This window comes from Camelus ferus, chromosome 14 (assembly GCF_009834535.1).
Source record: "Camelus ferus isolate YT-003-E chromosome 14, BCGSAC_Cfer_1.0, whole genome shotgun sequence".
NCBI classification, from domain to species: Eukaryota; Metazoa; Chordata; class Mammalia; order Artiodactyla; family Camelidae; genus Camelus; species Camelus ferus.
The window spans coordinates 63,463,642-63,476,893 of NC_045709.1; the positions used below are offsets into that span (position 1 = coordinate 63,463,642).

Below are 13,252 nucleotides of genomic sequence, written 5' to 3' on the forward strand. Positions count from 1 at the left end.
GCTCCTGCATGAAAGCAGACTTGCTGAAAGGTTAAATAAAGTCTGTTTACATGAAACTAGTTATTGGAATGTGGTCATTGTGAATATTTTTCACAGTGTGATTGGAATATATCGTTCTTGCAGAAAGATTTTATTTCAAAATATTATGTGCCGAGTAGGTCTTCTAAGAGACCACAATTTTATATATTCTTTCTAGAATGTAATAATTAGTATTTATTTTGTTCAAAATTTCATTAAAAGAGCACAATAAATACACTTATTTAAATTAAATTAAATAATAATCTCTGGTGTTTTGCATATACATATATAAACTAGCATTGCTACATGCTATATGTAAACATATATACATACATATGTACCTATAGGCTACTTACATTAGTATAATTTGAATTTCAATTTTTTAAATTGATGATTCTTAGTTCTTTATTTTCTTGCACCATAAAATTTTTCTGCATTGCATAATATTTTTGACAAAAATTTCTCATATCAAGCTTCAGAATATATGCTGAAATTCATATCCTGTAGGAAGTAAACGATTTTTGAGTTAAAAAATTCTTAAAACTCCTGAGTAACGTATATCTAGATTTTAATCTGATTATTATTACTGCTTCTTAACTATGTGATCAAAAAGAAATCTAGGAACTGCTAAATCTCAAGCATCTCACCAACAACTTGGAGATTAGAAAAAAATATAAAATTTATGCAGGTTTTGTGATGATAACATAAATTAATTTATAGTACATACTTAATAAATGTTATGAGCATGCTGAGAGACTATATATGCAAACAGACATGGCCATAACATATACAAAAATAGAACTCTGACTTACAACCTGCAGCAACCTGCTCAGGAGACCAACCCTCTTATCTACAATTAGCAGCCTTAGGAAGACAGCTTGCTATAAAGTCAGACTTGCAGGAAGACTGATTTCTATCTCTAGTAATGATCTAGGAAGTTGAGCAATAAATTCTGTAACAATTGGCCCAAATGGCTATGATTTGAATTATAACTGACAGTTTGCTTAATTTTTGTCCCTTCTTCCAACTTAGGACCTACCAGAAAAAGTCAAATATACATCCCTAACCAATCACATAACATGCCCTGCTTCTAGTTAGCCTGCCTCCAGCTTTTCTAAGCCAACAGCCTCCAATCAGGACATACCAGAATTTTTCTCCTTGTATAAGTATAAAGCCTTCCGACTCCATTGCCTGTCTTTAAACTTCTGCCAAAATGCAACTGAAGGTAGTTGACCCCTTTGCTATAGCAAGTTGTAAATAAATTGCCTTTGCTTTTCTCATTTGGTTAGTCTTCACTTTTGCTTTGCATAAGAGATAACATTAAAAACCTTGACATAATTGTTTATTATACAGTATACCACAATATACACATTGAAAATGTTGTTGGAGAGAATTATCATAGATGCATAATTTGATAATTTTAAACATGCTTGTTCAAAGCATAATAGATTGCTTATATAATTAACTGAATCAAAGTGTGGTGGGACTTACCTAATATGTGAAAACCCAGTACTCCAACTGATCACATAGGTTGTACTGCAACTTTTACTTAGCATTATACTCAGAAGGTCCATATAATAAACAAGATGCAAGAGTGTTCTTGTGGATATATTCAAGAAAAAAGTGAAGTGGATAAAACAGTTAAGGTGGAGGGATTAAAAACAAGGATAACAGGAAAGAAGTAATGGCAAGGAAGGGAAAGCCTCATAGAACATTGTAGGAACTTGGGCTTTTGTATTGAATGAAAGGAGAAGCCACTGTAGAACTTATAGCAAAGAAATGACTTGATCTGGCTTACATTTCCTCAGAATCACCCTAGTTACTGTGTTGAATATAACATATGGGCTAAGTGCAAAAATGTTAGAGCAGGCAGATAGCTAGGTATGAGCAGAGAAAGGGGAAGACAGACCAAATGGCAGGCTGAAAGAAGGAGCACAGGCCAAATGCAGGAAATTATACATCATGTAAGCACCAGGGGTCCCAAGGCAGAGAAAGAAAAGCCGGAGCCTTTGGGCTGATAAATGGCTACAACTTTTGTGGTGATGAGTGGCCTGGAGACCAACAAAGAAAGGTGAAAAAAGGCAGGAATTTCCAGTGTCTGAATGTAACCTTTTGCTCATTATGCCCTCATTTAAATAAAATTAGCCTTGCAAATTAGAAGTACCCATCATGCACCAATGCCATGACACTTCCGATCCAGACTAAATAAAAACAAAACTCCCTCCTCCCTTTGGGAAGGTGGAGTTGGGATGATAATCAAGGAATATGACCCCAAACCCTTCCCTCCTCAATGAATGTTCTGCCCATTTATTTTTACAACCTATGTAACTAACTTGCCAAAGAAACACAGGGCAGCTGCTCATCTGAGCCTGTCTACTCTCTTCTTGAGAGTGTACTATCCATCCTTTAATAAATTCTCACTTTTTTTTTTAACCACTATGTCTTTTCTCTTAATTCTTTCTGGAATGTGACAAGAACCTGGAACACCCATTGCATCCAGCTGCGACAAAAGGAGATGATTGAGGAAGTCATTGCTACAATTCAGAGAAGAGATGTTGATTTGACCTGGAAAAAAGTTGTAGATGTGGTGAGAAAGTGTTAGAGTCTGAATATATTTTAAGACAGACCTTGTAGTAATTAATGATAGTTTGGTTATGTAGCTAGAGATAGAGGGTACTTGAAGATTACTCCAATATTTTTGCCCTGTACAACTGAAAAATGGTGTTTTCATCAACTGAGGTAGGAAAATATGAGACAAATTAATTTTTCAGAGGATGTTAGGAGTTTAGTTATAGGCTGTTAAGGTAGAGCTATCAATCAAACCTTTGTGTATAGATGTGGAGTGAATAGTTGAATATTCTCAGGAGATTAGAAAGATTTTTTAAAAAATTTTCTTTGAACATTGGTGATTTTATTTATAAACATGTGACCAGAATAAGTTACCTAGGAAGTGAATGTAAGTAGAAAAGAAGAAGTTCAAATAATAAGCTGTAAAATATTCCAAATTAAAAGGTTGGAGGAGGGCAGAAAATAAAGGAAACTAAGAGATAGAGACCAAGTAAGATAGAAGAAACCTGAATTTATCATTAACTTGGAAATGTAGGTGTTACTGGTAACTTTGAAAAGTGAAGCAATTTTTATGAATTGATTTCTCTTTTGGTAGAATTAATTTCAAGCACTTGGGATTATTTATTATTTACCTTCTTCTGCCTACCACATATTTAATAATGGTTTTCTCACTAGACATCAAGAATATGATATATTTTTGTGGAATTTCAATACTACATAATATTTCAGCCTGGCACTTGGCCACCAGGAATACACACTTTTAAGCCTCTCTTTCAACTATATTAGACCTTGTAGCCAAAGGGATTCATTATTGGGAAATAAGTGGAAGCAATTTGTGTAATGTTTATTCTTATCCTGCTCTATCTATTGTCTCCTTCTTGGTAGTTGAAATGTGTTGTAATAGTAAGAGAAGTTGTCATGGACCATGATTCTAAGGTCATTCACAGAGAAAGAATAATAAGGGAAGAGGATTGAGAAGGGTTACCTGACACCATTAATGAAAAAAACAACCCGACCACTTGCCCATATTTTTGAATGAGAAAGAAAAAATTATTTATATCATTTAAATCATTGTTTTTATTCTAATTATTATTGTCCTCACTCACAACTTAACTAATATAGGTGCTACAAACAAACAAACAAACAAACAAACAAAAAAAAAAAACCCCTTTACATTGTATTACACTCCATGTATAAAGTTAAGAAAAGAAAAAAATACAGATAAATTATAGAAAGAATTCACATTAAATATCAGTGAAATGGAGCATATATGTTGTTTCACTCTATTCAGAGCAGTGGCTGGAGGAAATGGGAAAAAAATCAAAATGACAAAGAAGCTGAGAATCTAGATTAAAGCACAAACACTTTTTCAAGTGAAATTCAAATGTATCCCTTGAAAGCAGTGCTTAATGAAGCTGATATAAATGTGGGTAATATGACTTCCTGTCCCCAAATATGGTTCCAGATTGAATTATTTAGCCTAGTGTTTCTCAAAACATGTTTCCAAAATAATCCTGTAAAAGAGACTAAGAACGCTTGCATCTTTTAATTTCCTTTTGCAGGCAATATTTACATGAAGGGAGTTAAGTTAATAATACAGTAAAAAGAGTAAAAATTCTATTTGATTTTGCTCAACAAAAATTTCTCAAGAACTGCCTCCCTATAGCCCTTTTCACATTGTTATTGATATCTAATACATGATTTGGAAACAATTCAGCAAACTAAAGTTTTAGATAAAGCTATCCTAATAGGAAACATTTATGTTATAAATAAAATTTAAATATTCATTTTACTGATGCAGTAGCTAAAATATCTTTGCAGAAATCACAATAGTAAATAAGGTTCATTTTCTGAATCCACTTTAACTCTTTTTTCTAATTGCCTCTTGGGTTTCTCTCTTCTATCTTTTCTTTTAGATAAAAAATATAATAAAAATAATCAAAGCATGTGCTTTCCTGCCTGGAAGATTCCTGACAACATTTGTAAAAAAGTAATTCACTCCTAAGCAGCAAATCTATTTAATACCTTCCAAAAAATTATCACCAACCAAGCATTAAAATTGCATTTCAACCATGATCAAACAAATGTAGCATAATCAATTAGATGTTAAAGTATCTAAACACAATTATCCAAACTCATAAGTGAATCCAGAAAGTGGTCTTCAAATTTAATCAGAAAAAGTAACACTTTCATGCTTATACCTACATTCATAGACCACTCACAGATACAGGCATAATTACAGCAATTTCAGAAACAGATATTTACTCTTAACATCTTTACATTTATTATTTAGCTACATGTTCATTAAGCTTACAGTTAGATGACTTTAATGATTTTAAAAGCCACAAATATCTCTTAAGCACATAAAAATCTAATAGAATTTTTCTAAAGTCTGTATTTTTACTTCAAAAACATGTTTCATACAGTATTTATGTTAGTAATTAATTTTAAAAGTTTGTTGCACTAATTATTTTTCATTTATCTATGAATATACTGATTTCTAATAGGAAACAATCTGGTTACCAACACAAAAGCTCAAGTAAACTGCTTATTTATTACAATTAAATTTGAATTTACAAAATATTTATTTATTGAGGCCTAGATATTAGTCAAGAACTTTTTCAAGGCACTGGGAATAAAAGGATGAATAAGATGTTTTTTCTACCATGATAAATACTCCTTTAAAAATGAATTCCTTCTTTGGCTCAAAACAAGTCACTCACAGGTTGTGTTCAATAAGTTAATATCACCTGAAACTAAATAAAGAGCATTCAAGTTTGTTATCATCATTATCTCTCTTTATCATAATTATTTCTTTATTGTATATCTTCCCTTTTGTTATGAAAGCCAGTTTCTATGTCTATCATAGTTCATGATACATAATAAGCATTTTAAAATATTGAAATAAATGCTATTGAACTTAGCTTTGTAGGAAACATGTACTATTTGATGTAAAATATTCTTTCCAGGTTAATTTTCAGAATACCAAATATTTTAAAATACAAAAATCCGCATATGCTACCTTAGAAGGGCTATGTATTAATGGAAAATAGCTGACTTATTTAAAACTCATCATAAAGAAAACTTTAAAGATATGCCATATCATAGTTTATAAAAGAAAATGATTATATAACTATATATCAAAGTTATGAGATGATGGAATCATTTTTATATAAGAACATCAGTAAATGTATAATAGTTTGTTTTATGAAGTTGTGTTCATATAGTTCAGAGTTCTAGTGAGAATTAAAATGGTTCTAGATTAGCAGTTAGAATCAGATGATATCATTACAGGAAGGAAATAATTACTTGCATAACTAGGCTTACCCCTAGAGGTCTAAATCCTCTACAAGATAATGGGATCAAGTTATATTTTGATATAACATGTCAGTACTAATAGGTTTAGGCAATCAATAAATGCTACATACAGAGCAGTTGCTAGGAGCTGAGAACACAAATATAATAACAATAAAATTAAAGGAGGCCAAAATATTGTCAAGGAAAAATATATATTACAATATGTAAAATATTTTCTTAAATGTGGGTAAAACATTCCTCCTGGCAAAATAGAAGATCAATAAAATTTCACCAAGAAAGTCCAGGAAAAAAGAACATTTAAGCTAGATCTCAAAAACTGACTAAAAACATAAGAGTTGGAGGAGGAAAATGCCTTCCACATATAGGAAATATAAATTTTCAAAATTGAGTCATGAGATCATACGGCACCTTTAAAAACAGGCAAAGGTTTTCTTTAACTGAAATGTAGCCAGAGTAGTGATGAATAAACAGAGAGTTTCCAAAGGAAAGCTGAAGAAGCATGTAATAGCGAAGATGCTGGCTACTATGATAGTTAAGGAGAAAGTATTAAACATTTTAAGAACTGTAATATACTTCAAAGGATTATTTCAGGGAAATGTTTGGTGGATGGCTTGGGAAGTAAAGGAATGCAGAGGAAAGATGCATTAGTAAGGATTTATGAGGTTGGAAAGGAAAGAGACAAAGATGGATCTAGAAATAGCATCTATAAAACTGATTGGCAATTTTTTTCTGATTCCTGAGTACAAGACAGATAAAACTTGGTTATAAATTGTATAGAAGCATTCCTCATTTTATTGCACTTTATTATGCTTCATAAATATTGCATTTTTTACAATTTGAGGGTTTTTGGCAACCTGTTTTGTCACATGATAGCATCTTTTGTTAATAAAGATTTTTTCAATTAAGGTATATAAAATGATTTTTAAGACTTAATGCTATTGCACACTTAATAAACTGCAGTACAGTGTAAACATAAGTTTTATATGCACTGAGAAACTAAAAAAAAAAAATGGTGTGATTTTCCTTATGGGTATATTCACTTTATTGCAGTTGTCTAGAACCAAACCTGCAATGTCTCCAAGGCTTTCCTGTGAAGAGATAAGGCTGATGGCAAAATCTCTAAACCCAAAAGGCTAAACTGACTGAGGTGACCTTGACTGAGATGCTTTGTGCATAATGGAAGGTGATGGGTAGAGGGAAAAAATTATTGTTATTGATTTAATTTTAAAATTTAAAATATAATTTAAATAATAAAAAATCTATTAACCTATTGGAAATATGGTTGTCAAACTCAAGAAAGGCATCTGAGCTAAATATGTATATACTTAAGTATTGCCTTTTATCTCTTTTGGCATCACCCTTCCCAGTCAATCCATACATAATTAAATGTTGTGGGAAGCACCTTATCACTTGGATGTGGGAAATTACCCTTTACAAAGTGAGTTTTCCAAAGATAGCACATAACTAATGAGAGTGATTTCTAGACTTGAAATTTACTTTGCAAAATTAGGAGCTAACCTCAGATTTTGGTGAAATTTAGCATTTACTCTTCATAGAAACTCCCAGCAAACTAAGTATAGGAGAGACCTAGGTATAGAAGAGATAACTGATAAAAGGTATACCCCACAAAACCTACAGTCAATATCATGCTTAATGATTAAAATTTTTTTTCCACTTTGATCAGAAAAAAGCAAGAAAGCCCTCCCTCTACCACCAGTACTATAGAACATTACATTTGAAGTTCTTAATGATGTAGTAAGGGAAAAAGAAGACAATATGCTTCTAGAACTAAGATGAAAGTTTAGTAATGTTGCAGGATACAAGATAAATATACAAATGCAAATTGTATTTCTATATAAGAGCGATAAAATAGGAAATATTAAATCTACCATTTAATAGTTCCAAAACACAGGAAATGCTTAGTATAATTCTAAAATACATGATCTGAATTTTGAAAACAATAAAAGAAAATTCTTGAAAGAAATCAAGTAAACAGGTAGATAGACTGTATTTATAGATTGTAAGATTTAATATTGTCAAGAATTCAATTACTTTAAATCTGACTATAAATTTAATAAATTCCCAATTTATTAAAATGTCCAGCAGTGTGATTTATAGATATTAATAAGCTGGTTACAAAATTATAGTGAAAGGCAAGAAGCAAGTATAGCCAAAACAACTTAAAAATTAAGTTGGAAGAGGAGCTAAACTGTCTTTTCAAAACTTACTACCTTGAAGAGGAGCTTAAGATAATAGAGTGGGAGGACATGGAACTCACTTCCACTCATGAACACATCAAAAATGCATCTGCATGTGAAGAAATTTTCACTGGAAACAAACTAGAGACTTGCAGAAAGACTCAAATAATTAAGGCTATAAGAAATATCCACAAGGAGTTGGGTAGGAAGGAACAGAAATGATCAGGTCTGTACCTGAATCCCCGAGGATGGGGACACAGAAGAGGAAGGGGATTACACAAGTTTAGCTGGTTTGAAAACTGGTGGGACTGACAGAGGGCCTGTAAGAAACCTAGACTCCTCTAGTGAAAAAAAGCACACACACTTGCTTACTCCCCAAGAAAGGAAGAGAAAGTAGATTGAAGCTTCCCAGGATTTTGGCTGGTTTCCCACAACAACCCTAGTGCATGCCATAATCGGAGCCCCAAGCACATGCTCCAGCCCCTCTTGCTCCAGTACTCTTCCCTCTGGGCAAATATGCTTCAGCCAAGGAGAGTGCACCATTGTGGGAGAAAAACTCAGCTTGGACCTGGGACTACATCTAAATGGGATAAGGGCAGTCATCACTGGTGTTCACAGGAGTGACACATTGTGGGTGGCAGATCAACAGTGGCCTGAAACTCTGCAAGGTGCCAGAATCACCCCAGAATATGCCCTGGCCCATGTCAAGCACCTGCTCTCACCCCTTTTAAGCCCCTGTTTATCTCCACACTAAGCAAAGGTTGCCATGGACAAGGATAGGGTGTAATTGTGAAGGCCAGAGTCAGATTGGTTTTGACACAGTATCTAAATGGAGTGAGGGCACTCATCACTGGTTCACTGGTTAGGGGCATACTGGGAGCCATCTGAATTTCTGACTGGGGCAGGGAAAACCCCAGCACACCCTGAAGCCCACATAGGGCACCCGTTCCAGTCTTTCTTGCTAAAACACTGCCCCTTTCTGGGGAGAATGTTCCAAAGTTGGGAGGGGAGAGAACACACTTAGAGGGAATGAAACCATATCATATCTGACTCTCAGGGCTTTTACTCCAGCAACTTGGGACCTGACACTGCACCCAAAAGGGTGATGTTGGCCACTGAGAAGATAAGAAGCATTGGATCACACTTTGCACTGACTCTAACCCCTCCATCTTCAGCCCTACAATCTAACAATACATGACTCACACTCACTTTAGATCTAGCTTTCCTACCAAAGGCATTCATCATACACAGACTACATAGGGACACTTCCACACAAGGATGCTCCCTCAAGATCAGGATAGGTAAATGTTTCACTTAATTTCATAGAGACAGAAAAAGTTAAGCAAAATGATAAGGCAGATACATTTGCTTTAAATAAAAGAAGAAAAAAATAAGAAAAAGCAACTAATGAAAGAGAGAAAACCAATTTACCAGATAAAGATTTCAAATCATTAGTAATGAGAATGCTAACTGAACTAGGATAAAGAATAGATGAAAACAGTGTGAGAATTTTAACAAGAAATTAGAAAACATATAAAAGAACCAATTGGAATTGAAGAATACAATAACTAAAATAAAAAATTACACTAGAAAGAATTAACAGCAGACAAGGTGATACAGTGGAACACATCAGTAATCTGGAAGATAGAATAATGGAAATCATCCAATCATAGCAACAAAAAGTAAAACAAACAAACAAAAAAAGTGAGAACAGTTTAATTAACCTCTGGGACAACATCAAGCATATGGATATTTGAATTATAGGAGTCCCAGAAGGAGAACACAGAGAAAGATGTTGAAAATGTATTCAATAAAAGTATGGATGAAAACATTCCAAGACTGAATAAGGAAAAACACATAACCAGGTATAGGAAGCACAGAGAGTCTCAAACAAGATGAACCCGAAAAGGCCAACACTAAGACATATCATAATTAAAATGGCAAATTTTAATGATAATAACCTCTAAAGACTGAGAAAAACAAAATCTCCCCATAAGCCCAACAGCTGGTTTTTCTCCAGAAACTTTGTAAGCCAGAAGAAAACAGCAATATATACTTAAAATTATGAACAGGAAAAACCTGCAATCTAGGATACTCTACCTTCAAGATTATCATTCAGAATTGAAGGAGAGATAACCTCTCAGAGAGCAAAATCTAAGAGAATTAATCAGCACTAAACTGACTTGAAAGAAATATTAAAGTGTTTTCTCTAAGTGGAAAAGAAAAGGCTACAACAAAAAGTAAGAATCTATATGAACAGAAACTTCCCATTAGTAAAGGCAAATATATGGTAAAGATAGTGGATCAACCACTTAAGCTAGTACAAGATGAAAAATAAAAATATAAAGTCAACTGTAACTCCTATAAAGAGTTAAGGGATAAACATAAAGATGTATCATATAATGTCAAAAGACAAACATTGTGTGGGGGAGTAAAACAAATGTAGATCATTTAGAATGTGTTTGAATTTAAATGACTACCAGTTAAAAGCAAGTAGATATAGTTATTGGTCAACAAACATGAAACATGTGGTAACCACAAATCAAAATTCTACAATATATAGACAAAAACTAGAGAGAAAAGAACATAAGCATACCACTATACCACTAAAGAAAATCATCAAAACACAAGAGAAGAAAGGGAAAAAAAAAAAAAAAAAACAAGAAGTAAAAAAATAAGCAGAAAACAAGTAACAAAATGGCAATAAGTACATATCTTTCAATAATCATTTTAAATGTCAATGGACTAAATACTCCATTCAAAAGACAGTGTGGCTGATTGGATTAAAAAAGATCTATCTATATTCTGCTTACAAGAGTCTCACTTCAAAAACTAAAGACACATGCAAACTAAAAGTTAGGGAAGGAAAAAGATATTTCTTGCAAATGGAAAACATTAGAAATCTGGGGTAGCATTACTCATATAAGACAAAGCAGACTTCAAAACAAAGTCTACAACAACAACAACAAAACAAAGAATAGCATTACATAATGATACTGGGTTCAATAGAAGAAGAGAATATACCACTTGTTAACATGTACGCAACTAATATAGGAGCACCTAAATCTATAAAGCAAATATTGATAGATAAAGGGAGAAACTGACAATAATACAGTAATAATAGTGTACTTTAACACTTTAGTTATGTCAATGGACAGATCATTCATACAGAAAATGAATAAAGAAACAAGAGACCTTAAATGACACAATAGATCAGTTGCCCTTGACAGATATCTTCAAGACATTCCATTCAAAAACAACAAAATACACATTTTTTTCAAGTGCATATGAAATGTTCTTCAGGATAGATCACATGCTAGACCAAAAAGCAAGTCTCAAAAATTTAAGAGAATAGAAATTATATCAAGCATTTTTTTCCAACCTCAATGGTATGAAACTAGAAATTCATTACAGGAAGGAAAAATGGATAAAACACAAACATGTGGAAAGTAAACAACATACTACTAAAAACTCAATGAAGAAATCAAATTGGAAATCAGGAAATATTAGACAAATGGAAATATAATTTCTAAAATCTATGTGATTCAGCAAAGGCAGTACTAAGATGGAGGTTTATTGAACAACCTAAGTTATCACCTAAGGGAATTACAAAAAGAATAACAAACAAAGCCAGTAGTCAGTAGAAGGAAAAATAATAAAAATAAGAGAGGAAATAAGTAAAATAGAGATTAAAAAATAGAATAAAATCAATGAAATGAAGAGGTGGTTTTTAGAAGAGATAAACAAAATTGATAAGCATTTAGTCAGTCTCATCAAGAAAAAGAGGTGGCCCAAATAAAAAAAAAGTAAGAATAGAAAGAAGAGGAATGATAACTAGTATCACAGAGACTTGAAAAGTCATGATGGGAAGGGCCAAGATGGTGGAGGAGAAGGATCTTCATAGTTCACCCTCTCCCACAAATATAGCAAGACTGACATCCAGAGACCCACCCATCCAATCAGAACACTTGCTGAACTTTGGCAGAACATCACCCTCTTAAAAAGACAAAGTACACCATGAATTTTGTAAAAGAAAAGGAAAAAAGAAGGAAGAAAAGGGGAAATAATGCTGGACCAGTCTCATGGGGAGGGAGCAGCAAAGGAGGAATAAGGCTTATTTGATGAGTCTTCCACTCTCCAAAGGAGAGGTCAGCGAGATGGAGGGGGAACCGCTGAGGCTCAGATCTGTATGGAACAGCCCTTGACTGACAGAACTAATTTAAATGGGCACAAAGTGTCCCTGGGACTCCCAGACCTACATGAACCTGCAGAAATGGGACAAAACAGGCTACCCTAACCAGGTGGAGGACTTGGGCTGACTGTACAGAGGCAACCTCGGTGGATTGCGATGTGCTGTGCATCATGGCTGGAAGGGTATACACAATACAACCACCTGGGTTTCAATTAAAAAAAAAAATCAAAGCAATACTGCTGGTGTGCCCTGGGTGGAGGGCACACAGCCTTTGTCTCCACAGATTCATGACACCATTACTGGCATTCTTGGGAGAAGAAAGGTGGGGCTCAGCCACAGCCACCACACCCTCAGGTTCAATGGCACCCAAGTGGAGGTGAGGTCAAAACATAAATCCATACCCAGGGGCTCCACAACCTCATAGATGAGACTAGATTTGTTTAAAGCCCAGGCAGATAAGAACATTCTGCCATGGTGCCTCTATGAATGTGTGCCTCTAAGAAAAACAAACAAGGAATGGAGAGCTGGCTCACAGCAGGGGAGAGGGCCAGTGCTGCTGTTTTCTCCAGGCTTGCCTCTGGAGCTTGGATAAACACAGAGTGCAGAGCTGCAGTGAGTAGGGGAGCAAACTGCCCTCCTATTCATGAACTAGTGTGGTGCATGACCCTCCTGCCTACCATGCACAAGTGCATCGTGAAGATGCAGCATTGTGAGGAGATGCAACCTGACTGCGGACCTGCAAGGAATGCAGCACAGACCAGGGGCCTGAACGGAGAGCCTCTGGAACCAGAGAACAGGGTTCTTGCAGCAGTGTGAGGGCAGGAATGGAGACAACCACAAAACAAAAAAGGAGGCCACTTTTAACAGCCAAGGCAGGCTCTGGCTATCAGATCATAAGCCACACACCCAATCAAAGGGAAAACAGGCAAAAGGCACTGAAGAAACACTTGGCAACCAC

General features: G+C 34.4%; 1 long non-coding RNA gene across 1 annotated transcript; it reads left to right on the forward strand.

Annotated features, from left to right (window-relative positions):
- The first annotated feature begins 3,165 nt into the window (after positions 1 to 3,165).
- Positions 3,166 to 12,833, forward strand: LOC116668740. The gene is made up of 3 exons (XR_004325986.1): positions 3,166 to 3,177; positions 3,416 to 3,421; positions 12,007 to 12,833. It is a non-coding gene; the product is annotated as an uncharacterized LOC116668740 (long non-coding RNA).
- Positions 12,834 to 13,252: the final 419 nt, after the last annotated feature.